The sequence below is a fragment of the Glossina fuscipes genome, unplaced genomic scaffold, assembly GCF_014805625.2.
Source record: "Glossina fuscipes isolate IAEA_lab_2018 unplaced genomic scaffold, Yale_Gfus_2 42, whole genome shotgun sequence".
Lineage (NCBI taxonomy): Eukaryota > Metazoa > Arthropoda > Insecta > Diptera > Glossinidae > Glossina > Glossina fuscipes.
The window spans coordinates 813443-830398 of NW_023998426.1; the positions used below are offsets into that span (position 1 = coordinate 813443).

A 16956-nucleotide genomic window follows, 5' to 3' on the forward strand; every position below is an offset into this window, starting at 1 on the left:
AGAGAATATGAATTTACAAAAATGCATTCATTTCGCTTTTCCCTTTTCTTTTTTTTTTTTTTTTGTTCTCTCCCTCTCTCTCTCTCTCTCTCTCTTTCTTTCTTTCTTTCTTTCTTTCTTTCTTTCTTTCTTTATTTCTTTCTTTATGTCTTTCTTTCTTACTTGTATGTGTTACGCCGGACTGCTTTTGCATGTTCTTCTGCTGCATTAGTATGCTTTGCGTTTCATGTATGCACAGGCTTAATGCATGTTAACCAGAAAAAAATAAAAAAATAAAAATACTATTTTTATGTTTTTTATGCTTTCCTTTTACATTTTTTGATACAAAAAAAAGAAAATGTAAACGAGTGGGCTTTACCGTGTTTTTAGTTTTGCTAATTTAACAGCTATGAATGAAATAATGAATGTTAATGAAGCTTTAATACTTGCTCTTGCCACCCTTCATCTCTATTACTCTCTTTTGCTCTTTTTTTTCTTTTTTAGATTTTTAGTTTCATGGTTACTTGAAGTTTTACCCATTCCTATAAAACTGGGGATTTTATTTTGAAAAACGCCTTTGGAGAAAGTGTATTTTTATTTTTAACTTCCTAAGCTTTAAATATGCTTTTATTAAATTTTCTTCATCTTCTTCTCGGGGGATGATTTGCTTATATTTCCCATTTGATTATCGCTTACTTTTTGTCAATTTATGGGGGATAGACGATTGTAAAAATGTACTTTTTTTTCGTTTTTTTTTTTTTTGGCCTAAATGATGCCTTAAATAGTCAAGAATGACATGAAAAGACAATTGTGAGCGTGGCCTAATTTTAAATGGTCAAAAAAAAAAAAATAAATTTGGTTTTTTGCAAACGGCACACGGCATAACTCAAACGATTTTCATTTTTGACAGTATCTTCAAAGGAACATTCTCTATAGAAATCTAAAGCATTCTTATACCCTATATCAATTGCGATGTATGAGGGTATATTCAGTTCGTGTACATGCAACGTGTTCGTGTTTGTGTGTGTATGCAACATCCAAAAGTAATTGAGATAGACCTATCACTTGTTATATCGACCGATCTAAGCCTATTTGCCTCTCTGTCCGTCTTGTTTTCTTGTATCCAACGGACAGATATCACAGATATTTTGTTGGAATCTGATACACAATCGTGTTTTGTCTCAAGGACGAACGATATTGTAAACGATTCAGGACGGAACAATATTTCGACCATATATATATATATGTATATATGTATATATGGAAAACTGTGTTAAGACTGTTTCATGGTGGTATCGCACGGCGTACGGCCTATTGGGAAAGAGTGTCCTTCTTTCTCACATAAAAATCAATATTTGGATATGTACATGAACTTATGTATAGATTTATTATAAAGTGTATGTATGTATGCATACGTTTATATTAATATAGATTAAAGGATTTATATTTTAATTGAAATTTGGATTAGTTATCCTGCCTGCCGCAGATCACCTTAAATTAAAACTGCCCCACGAGAATGCATCGGTTGCGCCATTTTTGAATAAATTTCGCAAATAATTTATGTTTCTAGTACTTAAAGGTATGCTTAGTTATTGTTATTATTCCATTGATTTTTCTTCCAAAAAAAAAAAAATTGTCTGAAAAACTTCTTTTTCTTCTTGTTTTTTCTTTAGGTAATGCATTAATAAATATAATTTTAAAAATATCTTGATATCAGTCAGGAAATAATTGACTTTCAATTGTCAAAAGTTTTGAGCCTTGGTTTTATTTCAAAGTTTCTATATTTGAATGGTCCATTAGCTAAATCGATTAAGTCCCCTCTTGAATTTATTTATTTATTTTTTTCTACATTTATATACTAATGCCAGAATACTTATTCGGGGGGTTTTATTTAAGAATATTATTTTTAAAAATATTATTTGCGAGAAGAAAGAAGAGAATTAAATGAATTATTTTGCTTGGCTGTTAAACTTTCATTGAAATATTCTCCATAAATCAATTTAAAAAACACTTCTCAAAACATTCAATGGAAATTCGTAAAATCTCTTCATTTATGGGTTTGCTGGCAAATTGATTCAACATTTGATTCAAAACTCTAACTAACGCATTCATAGACCTAAAGAGAATATGAAACATTAAATAACACTGCAACTGAATTATCGAACTGATGTAAAAGTGAAATGCAACTGATTGTCTCGTTATTCAAGAATCATCATAATCAATATAGTATTGAGAGAATCTGGGCAATCCTTCTCTTAAGCTTGAGTATATATTTGCCAAACAGATAGAGCACAAAAAAGTGAATTAAAGGAAAAAGAAAATAACAAAGAAAGTTACATTCGGCTATGCCTATTTTTTTATACTCGCCACCACTATATCCAAGCCAAAACAAAAAAAAAAAAAAAAAAAAAAATTAAAAAAAATTACTCTTCTATATTTTACAGTAGTAATGTTTTTATGTCGCACTCTATATAAAATTCATGTTGAAGATACCAATGGTCTGTATACCAATGTGTGTGGATCTGTCGCACTCTAAATAAAATTCGTGTTACAAATACACTTCTGTATACCGGTGTGTGCGGATCCCGAGTTTTTGATTTACGGTTAAAAACAGTTATGCCTATATTAAAAATAAAAAAAACATTCATTGTTACAAAAATGAGCGAAAAAAATAGAAAAATTTATAAAAGGCAGGAAAAAAGTCACGGAAAAACACTAAAACATACCGGAGAGATGAACTTGGTTTGCGACAAAAATATTTAGACAAAACATCCTATGGTGGGTTATGGTCCACCATTAACTACCCTACTCCCCTTCTTCTAATACAGTTTTCCATAGAACTATTTTTCAAAAAAAGGCTTTATATGGCGAGTTGTTGAAAAGTTGGTCGGATTCGAAGTATTTTCAATAGTGCTTGGCATTGGGCCAAAGCACGCCGATGTACGAAATTTCATTAAAATGTCCTAAAAACTGCAACCTATATATTAAATCACGGGAAGGGAAGACAGGCGGACGAACAGGCGAACAGGCAGGCCGAGTTGGATTGATTCAGACAGTGGCGTGGGGTACAAAAATTTTTATATTAGAAATCTATTTAGTGAATGACTTTTTCTTAACATTAGTTTTGCTTATTATATTGTTACGAAATTCGCTTTTCTCGGACATGGTTCGTATCACTGGATCGTGGATATCTTTTTTCTAAGAGAAATACGCTTTCACTACAAGACTCTATTATTTACAATCATTTTGTTTTAGGGTAGAAATTTTTTTTACTTTGGTAGTACTCTCGACTTCTCAACTCTAATATTCTTTTTCGACTCAAATGTTCTTGTCTGACTGACTCTGTCTTCCGGGAAGAGTCTATGTATATACATTTTTACAGGCATATTACTATTACCTAAGTTCATGGCTTTATTTTTAATCCGTTAACTGGCTTCTCCGCTAATCGTTTTCCTCGACCGGCAGCTGCATGATGCGCCGCGAAGATGCACTTGGGTTTTCCCTCTCAAGGGAATTTATTATTTAGGAAAATCAATTAATTGGAATGAACTGGATTTGGGGTTTTCGTAACAATATATTGGTTTGAAATTATGGACATAATATGTTTGGGGAAATTGTGGCCACGTTAGAAATACTAACTTTGTATGAGTTCTACACGCATTTTCCTCGTATTTTTTATCTGAACTTTATATGAAGTGCGGCAAAGACACCATTAGTATTGCATTGATGCGGCTGTTTCTCTCTATTTTTATATAAATGGAGGTGAGATCATTAGCGGAATGTACAGTTATTTACAGTTATTATAGTTGATATAAAAAATAATGGACAAAGAGCTGCCCTCAGATGATAGTGCGTTGCAAGAGAGTCCATTGACTGATTTGCCTTATTTTCAACACAAATCTGCGTAAAATAATATCTAATACTTTTGCCAGCTTTGAAGTCGCATGTTAATCTGATTTCAATTTTATACGCATCCATACGGACAGACGGAAGGAGCGGAATGTTTGGATTGGATTGGTTCGGAATTTGATACTCATCAGTAGTGCAAATAATCGACAAGATACCCCTCCGATAAGATAAATATGCCTCCATTCTGAGAGATTATGGGTACACGTAATGAACCAAAAAAGGACAAAAAGAAAATATGGTAGACATGATCGAAACTTCTTCAATTTCCTTACGCAGCAAGTACAAGCTTACCAAACAATTGCCTAAAGATGATGCTATACGGATCGAAAGCATTTTTTAAAAAACTAATTACCATGACCTATATTTGTGGGTATATCTTGGCGTTGCGACCGATCGCTAATCATAGAACGAACGAACATGCTTTCTAAGTAAATCTTTTTTGACTTTACATAAATTTTGCTAATCTGAAGCAAAAGCCTCTGATATGTTGCCCAGAACATGGCTATTAACGTAATTATTGCTAGAATAGAATCACAAGAGAGAGAAGTATTTACCAGAAGAGGTCTTCTTTCCTACCTCTATAGGCACATAGCCAAAGAAGTTTCCGAGAATAAGACAAATAAGAAATAGTTTTGTCATTGTACTGATATTTTTACGCCGAAGGTTAGAAAATCTATGACGAGAGAAATTGATTCAACCAAACACATTCTCGCACCGTAGTAGTCGAGTGGTGATCACTGCGTCTACGCGCTTGCGTGAAACTTGAATACTTCCATATATAAAACGAATGCATCTTGCTACGATTTTGAAACTCAGGAACTATTCCACCTCTGGAACAGGAAAGAAGTGACGTCATCATATTGACTGATGGGAAATGCATTGTTCAACGCCTGGCCATTAGAGATCGTAAAATCAGGCAAGCATCCACGTATGGCTCTTGAGAGATGGAAATGCATGTAGACTGTGAATCCAAGCAACAACACATGCGACAAGAGGAAGAAAAAAGAAGAAAATGTGATTAATACAAAATCTTAAAAACAAATTAACATAAAAAGATCCAAAGGATAAGAAGGAAGGAGTAAATGCACAAAGCATTATCTTTGGCATTGAGATTCACAGGTTATTTTCAGCATTTTGCATCGAGTTGATCATTCAATGGTATGAAGCAAAGGCTTCTTCTCTTCCAATTTTTTTCACGAAACAATAAACAACAAACTCTGATGGCAATGTATTTTGAAGGATGAAATTTCGCTAGCGTGTAAAAAGTAACAGTAGCAGCACGAATAGTTACCAGAACCGTTCACGAGTTGGTGCTTGCAAAATCATCGATATGAGTTGCGGCTGTTTGAACTATGCAAACTCAAGCACTGCTACTGTGAAACATTAAACTGGCTTAGTTAAAACTTGCATGAATACGTCAACACCGAGCGTCCACAATTCACGCAAGCGAATAACAAATAAATGATTTTAGATAAAATGCTTGGACAATCAAAAAATATTAGTTGGAAGAGGCAACTATGAGTCTATGGAATTGGCTGAATGTATGCGACCGACCGATGACACTTCTTAGCCAATATCCTGCCTTTAAGTAAGCTTATGTTGCATAGTCAAACTGCAAGTCATGGAATTCTATTATTGAAGCATTCGAAGTAAAAAACCTTTTGTTTCTCTCTTTCAAACCTTCTCTTAACCAAATTCCCGCGTAACTTTGGACAAAGTGATGCGAAATAGTTCTTTAACTCTTCCGTAATATTGTCATTCCGTTGCTTATGTATAAGCCTTCAGTAGAAATTTCTTTAAAACTTTATAATAAAATAAACATCAAACACTTACATTGCCAAAAAAAAAAAAAAGCGTGATATGCGAAATTCAAAGCTTCCATGCATATGTTGCAAGACTGAAAGTCTATCTCTGTCACGGTAGACGTTAAAACAAAGCATCCTAGCATAATAAATTCCCGTACATTTTGCATAGAACTGAACGCATATCTAGATCATCTCTGCCGTGCTCTGATTTATTTTTGAAACGGTTTATGAATTTTAATGAAATTTTGTTTTTATGATGCATTTTATCAAAATTTACTTTACTTGATTTTTATTGAAAAATTTTCATGCATTGTGAACTTTCAAATTTGCTCTTTTTAGTTTTTCTATTTCTATTTCTTTTTTTTTTGTTTTTGTTCTTTTTATGTTTAACTTTCTATTTCATTTTTATGTATTGCATTAAAAGCAACGCACGCAACAAATATTGAAGAACAAGACTTGCTGCATATAACTGCAGTAATATCATTTCAGAAGTGAATTTAAAATGTTAACGAACGCTTTTGTCTGCAGCAGCATGCAACGAAACAAACAAAACGAGAAATTGAATAACAATACTAACCCTCACGCAATGGCAAAAAAAAAAAATAAAAAAGGCAAAGATAAAAATTCTAACTCAATTTGTAAGAAGCAAACTAACTCTCAAGCAATATTACATGAGTGCAATCAAAACGTAAAAAAAAAAATTAAAAAAAAGAACAAAAAATTTTTTAAAGGAAAAAATAAAAATGAATCCAATCTGTTGTTGTACAGTTGCAGATTTGGAAACGGAAAATACGCGTCCTTTCGGTGAGCCACTCATGTTGAAAAAGAAGATCTTAGTGAATAGCAACAATAGCCCTCATGGTGGCAGCAGTAGCAGTAGCACGGGCGCCAGTCGATTGCATCAAGGCAATGTAAGCATTCATAGAGAGTCATCCTCTTCAATGGCATCTGCAGCATCAGCATCAGCATCAGCATCAGCACCACCGCCACCATTATCAACTGGTGGCAATATAACTGCGGCAACGAGTTCAAGTAAAACACAAAAATCGACCAAAAAAGTCCGTTTGAAAACTTAAAAGAAAAAAACAAAAAAAAAAAAATAAGGAAAAAAAAAACTACGTAAAACACAAAGAGGAGCAGAGAAAACCAATTCTTTTTGAAAATCCTTAGAATATGAATACCCGCGTGTGTGTGTGTGTATATGTTTGCGTTTGTTTGCGTTTGTGTGAATATCGATGCATAGCTCTATGTGTTTATGCGGATGTGGAAATATGTGATGTTAAGATATCTAAGTGTGTGTTGTTGGCTATATGTATATCTGTTTATTGGTGTGTGTGTGTGTGTGTGTGTGCAAGTGTGAATGCATGTGAACATTTAAAAGCCAATATCACATACAAATTTTTTTCCACCTACGGATTTATATTCAAATTCACGAAACATTTTTTTCTTTTTTCTGTGAGACTAAAACTTTTGATCCTTTGACTTGTGCCATAATAATTTTTGGCTTTTTTTTTTTTTTTTTTTTTTGGGGTTTTTTTTTGTTGACAAAGCCTCTAAATAGATTTTTATAATATTTTATAAATATTTTCAAACCAAAAAAAAACGCAATGTGAATATATATTTAAGTAAATTATAGTTTAAAGACAATTAAAGGCAAAAAATAGCATAAGAAATTCATGTACGCAAGCACTTACTTATTTACTTATTTAAGTTTCAATTATTCCCAAAAATATAATTATCCTTTGCAAACACTGTTATACTCGGCAATTGCATTGTTATCGAAGTTGCCTATAAGCCTCGCCGAATCAGCTAAAAATTTCGCGTTATAGACGCTTGCACGTCTAAACGTGAAAGCAAACGGGCTATGACATGTGGAACGTGCTTGACTGGTATTTAAACGCTACACGAGTTCAATGACCCGTCTCTGAAAATATCGGGTAATTTTGATAATACGGAGCCCATAGTTATATCGTTAGCTAGCTCTAAATATCACATAGCCCCATCATCATAGGGCGACTTGAATGAGCAAAGAAAAATCATTCAAAGTTCGAGTCTTCTTCACTATCCTTATATACATATATATATATATATATATATATGGATATATTATTTTTGTAAAGTTCGATTTTCTTTTTCTTATCTTTAAGATTTTAGCAAACTCACGAAAATCTTCTCTACCAACATAGGTGTTGCCTTCTAATAGAACCTAATCAAGTAAAATTCTTCGTCTAGAAACACCTTTCGAAGATACAAAGAACTGAATAAAAAGCTTTAACTTCTAGTTATATAAGATAGGCAAGATTGAAAGCAATGCTTTTTCCGCCCCATGAACTTAAGTTTTTTCTTGTGTAATAGTGCGTGTATTACTCTCATAATAATAATGACTAATAACTGTCTTACCTCACACGCACATATTCTACTAACGAAGCCTAGCGTTTGGTCACTTTGATTAGCTTTAAAAAAAGTTTCGGTCTTCTTCTTTTTTTTTTTGTTTAATGACCAATGACTCAAGAACTCAAGAACTATAGCTTAGGGTCCCTAAGAGGTACAGAAAAGGCAATAGAGGATGTAATACTTGTTTGTAATGTTTTTCTTAAAGGTGAGAACAGGTCAGCAGCTATGCCTTAGAAAAGGAATAAGAGATAGGTAGGAAAGGGAAAGAGAAGGCAGGATGTAATGTTTGTACATGTTCGTCCTAAGGCCTCTATTGCTAAATTATTTTGAAGTGTCAAAGAATGATTGGCAGTAGCATGCCATGCGTTTTATAAGCAAAGCCAATGCAGGTGGATGAGAACAATGAAAAAGTCAAGTAGGCCTGTTCAAAGAATTGATAGTTGCTTATGCAGGCGACAAATCCTCTTGCCCTTCAAAGAGGTTTCTATAGCAATTTGCATCGTGAAAAAAATGCAATTTTTAATCGATTGGTTAGCAAGTCATCAGTTGTCAATCGACTCAAGTGCAAAGATTTATATATACTTTTTGACCAATTTTTTCATGCCTGCTGTCTGCCTTGCTATCGCTTTGCAGTCATTCAAGGCACTGAAATTGACTTTTTGGAGATTTTTTGAGTACAACGCGCGAAAGATGTATAGGTTCATGGTAGCTCATGAATTAATTCACTGAGGAATCAGTAAATGATTGTTGCTAATGTTGTGTAAGCGAGTTTTAAGCACAGACATTATCCTTATTTTTGCTTTATTTCAAGAAAACGACGATTAGGCCCTTAGAACGACGTTTGCATTTTGGCAACAGGGTTCAACGTTAATTTTTCCCTATCATATCACATTTCTTTAAAAATGCAAATGCATTCTCTTATGCGGCCTATCTAAGAACAATCACCGCATAGCACAACATATCACATTTTCCGAGCTAATACTATTTCGAGGCGCGATGCTCTCTTTCCTTCAGCATAAGTCGCGTACTACGCTTGTGAAAGATAATAGGCGGTGTCCGGCAGTGACATATCGTATTAACTTTTTTATTAAACTTATACCGAATTGTCACATTGTCGCTGCAAGAAGCTGCGCAGTGCTTTCTACTATTGCTGTGGAAATTTCGTGTCAATGGAACGTAATGAGGCACAATATAATGAATTCTTCAGGAAGATTTACAATATTCGCTTAGGCATTAAAATTGAGAGGAGAAGCCGTTTGCACCTCATAAAGCTTTAGTAAGTTTTATGGTATTTAGGATGATGCTGTTTGGAATGTCAGGGGGAATGACGAGAACACTGTATACTACCGTTGTTACTGCTATTTATGTCCGGTTCTATTTTCATGAGACGTTGCTGGGAAAGAACGTCAACTTTTCGAGAAAAGCTCGAGATCTAACGAAGCAGTCTGCATAAATAAATTGGTTTAGATTTCGCGAAAGTAATCACCATCGCCAAGCACAACTTCGTAGTTTTTTTTTTTTTTTTTTTTTAAGCCAACCATTCAACCCATTATAAAGATCGGTCTTGAATGTAGGCGGTATACTTGTAAAGAGTAGAAATCAATTGATTAACGGCACTTGAATTATATTAAAAAAGTTGAATTTTTTCCTACTTATCGCTTATGGTAAGATTTGTCCGGTTGTGTTAATTTCGTAAAGAGAAATGCAACGTCGAAGATAAGACTTAAGATAGGTACACCATTTGTTATGTCTCCCTTTTAAGGGACTTCTCTCAATCTACTTAAGCCTGTCGGTATTGCTCTGGTATGGTCGTCACCGACTACTTTTTTTGTAAGCGTTTTGATAAGCGCGAATTGTGAAGAATCCGTTATATGAGGGCTTGTTATTTTTAATATTTCTCAACAAAAATCGGTAAAGATAATAATGTTGTTTGTGGCAAATTTTAATGAAATGGAAACATTTCTTGAAATCCCTATCACCCTTTATATACGATAATACGATCTATTTTTTTGATATTCTATAATGACAATTGGCCCAGAATAGTTACATAAACGTACTGCAATAAATAGAAACCACGTTAGGTAATTTTTTGAACCCTTCTCTCCCTTTCCTACATAAGAGTTCTCTATGGTAAATAGATATGATTTTGGGAATTTCACGCCAATATGCGTGTAATTGCAGAACGCAAAGTGATGTAGGGTATTTACTAGTCGGCCTTTCTGTCCGACAAGATTTTCATTTCTTTTCTTATGCGTTTCGTCGCTGTGCCTCGTAACCGACAGGACTCTTCCAAAGCTTATCAAAAATCTATCCATATCTTCTTAGACTTAAGCGTTTTTAGCTCTCATTTTCAGAAGACAACGATGTTCATTGGATCTTTGAAACATCCAGTACTCGTGATCTTATTTTCGAACATAATTTTTCATGATTTTTCAGTCGAAATACTTTTTGCTCTTTTTTGATCTGTCGCCCTCTGTCTCTTTCTGTCCATCTCACTTCTTGCTTTTGTATTTAATATATTAATTTTTATTTAATAATTGTGTTCATTAAACTATTATTTAAATTTTTTCATAAATACATTATATATTGTGTTGAGTAATGTACGCCCAACAAAATGAAATAATTTCTTTTCACACATTACAAATTTATCCTAACAGTACATATATCTGCAAATAACTAGACATAAATATTTATGTATATATGCATACACGTATATGGGAAATGTTGTATGTATGCATATACATATACATATATGTATATATATATATATATATATATATATATATATATATATGTTTGTACGTATTATATACTTATATATACATACATCTGTAGATATGTATGTATGTATGTATGTATGTACCTATATGTATGTATGTCTATCTCTCTCTCATTGCACACATTTATTTACCACAATAAATCTTTATTTGTTATGTATGTGTTTGCTTTAACGTATATGTTATAATTAAATAGAAAAATTATATACAAATTTTATTTAATGTTTTTTGCAAAAAAATAAAGTAATAAAAAAAAAAATACAAATCATTATTACAAGTTTTTTTTTTTTTAATATTTGTTCTTATTATTCTTTTAAATTATTTGAATTTCTTTAATGTTACACATAACTGATACAATTTGCATTTTTCTACATTTTGGAAAAACTTGTGTTCTTTATGTTAGAATTTTGTTCCCCAAATGACGTAGAATTCTTCTTAAAACCGCGCTTAGTGTTTACGTAATTGACGTACGGATATTGCGTATGCAAATTTATTTGGCAGTCCATGTGTCACTTTTATATCTTGAAAATTTTTGTCATTTGATATCTTTCTTACTTCAGAACAAATAATCGTTTCCAACATACACAGCCACGACCACATGAAAAGCATCAAAATTTGAAAAACACTTTAATTTGCTTGTTAATTGACGACATCGTTTAGCACTACCATAGAGAATATATTTCACAACAAAATTAAACTTTGTCTTCTTATTTTTGCTCTCTATGTCAATTTATGTGTCTATGATGTGTGTACTCGAATTGATCATAAAAGTAGCACCAAATATATAAAAGCACTTTTTTTGTTGTTTTGTATGTTTTCAATTAATTGTCATTTCTCTCAAATGTTGTAATAGATGAAGGTTCTCATCGCTTCAAGGAATAAAAATAGTTAGTTAAGCTCAAGCGCTTGTCATTTATCAAACCATATATCCATTAATGAAGTACACTCTTATGGGGCCACAGAATAAACATTAAATGAACTGAACCAGATGCAGACTACAAGATGGAGTAAGCTTAACGGATGCAATACAATTGTTTGAAACGCTTTTTCTTGTGCCGGGATAGGCTTTTCTAGAGTGATAAATATAAAGGCAGATTTCAATATTATGCACGAATATGGACTGGAAAGCATAGCCCAGCAGATAACTGGCTCGACTATATCAAGTCAACAAACTCGGATGCAATTCTCAATGGAGTATACGAGTGTACGCTCGATCGATGAACACATAAGGCTTACCCATTGCCCATGCACATCCCAAACGGTGGTCACAACCTATCCGTCCTTCTCCATGGCATTTTCTTCCCGGCAGAAGTCTTTCCTGAACCGTAGGATTTATATAACTAAAAGCTACTTTCTATTGGGCTTACATTCTTTTTGGTCAGCTCCAAAACGTGAAGAGTGTAAACAATTGTCTTATCTTAATATGGAAATTACAAATATTATACTAATGCTTAATGTAAAGTAATAGGCGTTTGCATTAATTTTGAGAAGTCACCTCTGAAGGTAAAAATGACAAAGAAACACCAATGAACCTAACGATGAAATTTGATGAACTGTTTGTCCATTTAATATTATTGAGTTATTCAGTGTATAGAGGCTCTAATCGCATGGAGCGCTTAAAATTGCATTTTCGACCTTCATTGCTTTCGTTGTTTATTTGAAGAGCTCTGCTCCCGAAGCCCACCAAACACGTTCAAAAGCTTATTGTGACTGGTGGCTGGTACACCATATCCCAATTAACGGTGTAAACGGAATGATACGGATTGACTGGATTTGCCATTTTTGGGCCACTTTTTGCAAAAGTCATCAATGATACACTGATGCAGCTTGAATAGGAAATTTTGCTACATCCAGCTCGCTGACCAGACAAGGCACTTTCTAAATGGCACTTGTTCAGGGCTAGCAGTTTCACAACGTTGAACAAGTGCGAAAATGGGTGAATGATTGGATCGCTGCCAAATCAATTCTCCATCATTCTTCCAAAACTGGCCATCGCCATGCCGCCAGAAGGATGGGCAAAAATTATAGAAAATGATGGAAAATATTTTGATTAATTTATACTATACCAAGTTTTCTCAATATACGCTTTGTTCAAGAGAAAAAAAATTCTGCAAATTATGTAATGAAAGCAAGCAAAAACGGTTTGACGACTGTACGATTCTACAGCTTGACTTGACGACATCTACTTCACAATTGAATCTTGTTTCTCTGTGTTTTTCTGCAACATTACTTCGTTCGTTTTACCCTTCTGTCCAATTTCGTTTTGTATATTTTGTAGGTGAAATATGCTAGAACCCGACAGACAATGGTCGGACGTAGTTTCCGCTGCGTACTTTTTCTCATCAAAGGCAACTTTTTTTTTTTTAGTCAACAACCTAGATTTTCCATTGCTTCAAAAATCGGTGGTACTAAAGCAACTGTAACTTGTCAATCAATTGTCGAAATGCCAAGAAATTGTGAAACGTATCGCTTGAAGTGTTATGCAGAAATCGTATGGATTTTCCAACAGTGTTGCCATGTACGTGTGTCAGAGCAGAGACATATTGAACGACAATATATATTTTTTCATTCCTATGTCTATAGTTTCGGCTTTTTATATGCGATAATGACCCAAAGTATTCGGCACAAGCAATAAAAGACTGATTTTCGCGAGTTTATTAGGATCTCATTAAAAAGCAATAGAATCGAGTTTATATAAAGGCAGGGTAAGATGTTCTTTTTGCTTAACGTGAGTACCTGATATAAACTTTAAAGCACGGCACCTTTTGTGTAACTGGCGCCATCCAAAGAGTTAAACAATCCCTATGAACTAGGGGACTGAACCGCACTGGAGAGTTAGACAATCCCTAATCAGATATGTTTATTGTATATGGCTCAATAAACCCGCTCTGCGGAATGTTGAGGTCTATTACTACCTCTCTAATTATTCGCTTCAGGAATGATGAAAGCCACGGCCACCACGACACCCTGAACCGAACTCAGAAGTCAACACTCACACATTTGTTAACTGCTGTGTTCAAACTGGTGATTTGACAAAAAAAGCTTCCATCGCGGTTTCCACATATATGTCAATATGCGAGCTTCTCCCCACAGCATCGTGGCCAGCACTAATCTGCAATTCACCAATGCTGTCACTTTTTCCCGCAGGTACTCGTGACTTAAAGAGTGGGCTGCTGACCCCCGTGAAGCTTATATTTAGCCTATAAAGCCTTTAGCCTTACTTTTCGCGGCATAGTCACTCTTGCTTTCGGATCAACTACACAATCCAGGCTAGCTAACACCAAACTATCCTTCTCCAAGATATACTTGCGTCGGGTGCTACATCTGACATGCTGAGCTCCATGATCGCAACTGTTACAATATCAACGTTGTTTATAAAACCTGTCGCAAAACAACAACGGCTGGTTTGTATATCCTTCATAGCAATAGTCTGTGAGAAAAGAAGTGCGCATAGCAAGCTTCTACCAGTGTATCTCTGGATGTCCACCGTCCAGTAGGCACCACGAACACGTGGGAATAGGCAAGTGTGTGATCTCTCTATTACCGTTACTGTTTGAGCATCGTCCCTGTTTGAGAGAGAGCCGCACTTACTCCCGCCATAAAGGCAGTGTAAGCAACATTTGAAAATAACACCAGTCACCTTTGGCAAGGTATCAAACACATTTATTATTCAGCATCGAAGAAAGACCTCATTGTGGATGACGAGCCACGAGCCACGCTTTACAAAGGTGTAATAGAAAAATGTTGGATGGTTAGCAAAGGAAGACCACTTAATTGCTTCCTATTATAATTCTTGTCATAGTTCATGTCAACTTGAAATGGAGGATTTTCTATTATTTTTATACACAGTAAAACATTCGCATACTACATAGATTGTTTTGTACGAATTTGAATAATTTGTACGAGTTTTTCACCTCAATTATCCTAACATTTTAAAATAGTTTTTTATGCATAACAGTTTAAACTATTCTTTAAAGTAAAAGCCATTTTTGGCATTTTTGTTTTTATAAAGATTTCGCTTAGTCTTTGTGTGCATTCTAATGACAAATTGTGTGGTGTTTATACGCCTAAGGTCGCATTATCGGAAAATATCCTTTCCACAAACTCTCAAAAATCCTTCCTTCCTGTAGAAAACACTATAGTGGGCCATGGTCCTACACCAATCCGCACTTGACAGATAAGTTTAGAACGATTCTGAAAGTGATTTTGAATCGATTGATATAATAAAAAGTGGATCTACATTCATTCCTTCTAGGTATAGAGTATAAAAAGGATTAAAAGTAAAATAATTGAAATATATCTGGAATAGCTGATGAGCTGAGGCGGAAATAAAGAAACAGAAGGAAAGTTTGTAGTTACTACTTCCCCTAACGTGCAAGCTGGGTATAGCAGATATCTATCTGCTTAAACTCCCCTAAATATTTTTCGTTCGGTGACATTCTCACAATCGAAAATCTTTTCAGCTTTGTGGTAGTCATTATATACTTTACGATTTATGAGAGGCGTCCAACTTGTGCAGAGTAAATGAAATGTGAATTTTACCGCGACATTGGCCTGTTGAGCATTAGAGAAACTTGCCTGCACGCATCAAAAAGCACTTTTATCGCTAGTTTTAAAAATCATTTGTCATCTTAGCACTTTGAAGATGTCAGGCTAACTTACTCAACTCGTAGATCACGTTGCACTTCTGCACAAAAATAATAGCGCAATAGCGATAATGTCTTATGTAAAATTTGCTTAAAGTATTTTAATGTGTCTTCTTTATATGTTCCTCGCTTGAATATTTAATAATTCTCTGCTTAATCCTATTGCACATATGCTAAGCATGATTAAATTAATCGTACTCCTCCAACTTGGCGTTGTTTTCTTTCACTCTTTATCACTTTTTTGCACTCATGAATTAAAATTCCACAGCACTGTTTTGATTGCTTTTATAAGTCATTACGTATACTGCTTTTAATTAATTGGTCTAGCAAATGATTTTAATCTGTAATCTGGCTTCTCTTTTAAATCTTAAATTAGATAAACTCTCTCACAATTATTTATATCTTTATTTAAATTCTTATAAAATTGTAAAAAAAAAATAAAAATTTACCAAAATAATGAACTTAAAAGAGTTAACAGGAAAATTTTTTTTATTTATTAATAAATTTTTCTCATGCCAACGCGCTTTAAAAAAAAAAAAAAAAAAACAAAAAACAAACATTAAACTAAAAATAAATCATCTGCTAAAACATCATCTAAACATCAACAAAAAAAAAAAAAAAAAAAAAAATAGCTCCACACTCACCACGAAAACAAAAATTAAATTTGCGCATGAAATCATTAAGTTTGGATTCTCCGGAATCATCGGAATTACACGGTCAAATGAGACGCAGACAACAGCCGCCTATACCGGGAACAATGGCGATGGCCAGTAGTTCAGTGGCCGGCGGTACATATTACCATGGTGGATCTGGTACACAATTGGAACATAGTACGCCACCCTCAAATAATAGTCGTTTACATTGTAAGTAAAACTCATACGTTTTGGTTATATTTCTCAAGCGATTTTCTCTTTAATCTGTGTGTGTCTACCTAACGCAATGTAACAATTCTCCTCTATGTAATGCCAAGCAAATAGAATATAAAACAACCAAAAAAATCCCACTACAACAAATGTTGTATTATATTCTTTTTTAAGTCTCATGCGATAAAATATGATTAGATCGAGAAAACCATAGATTGATTGTTAAGAAGAATTTTTAAGGGTTTGTAATAAAAGTGTATAAATATAGGTTTTTTATATAAAATTAGCCTTTGAACCGATTATCAGTGACACGTATTTCGCTCATTAATTCATTAACTTCATAACATATATGTAAAAATTCATAAACATATAAAACATATAAGCGAACGTAAATTTGTAAATTGTAAAGTTGATCGTAGATCGTAGTAGATTTTGAGTTTTTGTTGTAAAAAAAAAAAAAAAAATGACTAAAAACTTTTTACGGTAGCAATTGTGCTTTATTCACAAAATAATAAAAAAAAAAAAATAAGTAAAATATTAAAATAAAGTTCTTATCGTATAGTAAGTAAGTTATTTAGCATAT

General features: G+C 33.7%; 1 protein-coding gene across 1 annotated transcript in view; it reads left to right on the forward strand.

The window, feature by feature from the left end:
* The window catches only part of LOC119636958, a 282667-nt gene that overhangs the window by 257260 nt on the left and 8451 nt on the right, over positions 1 to 16956 (forward strand).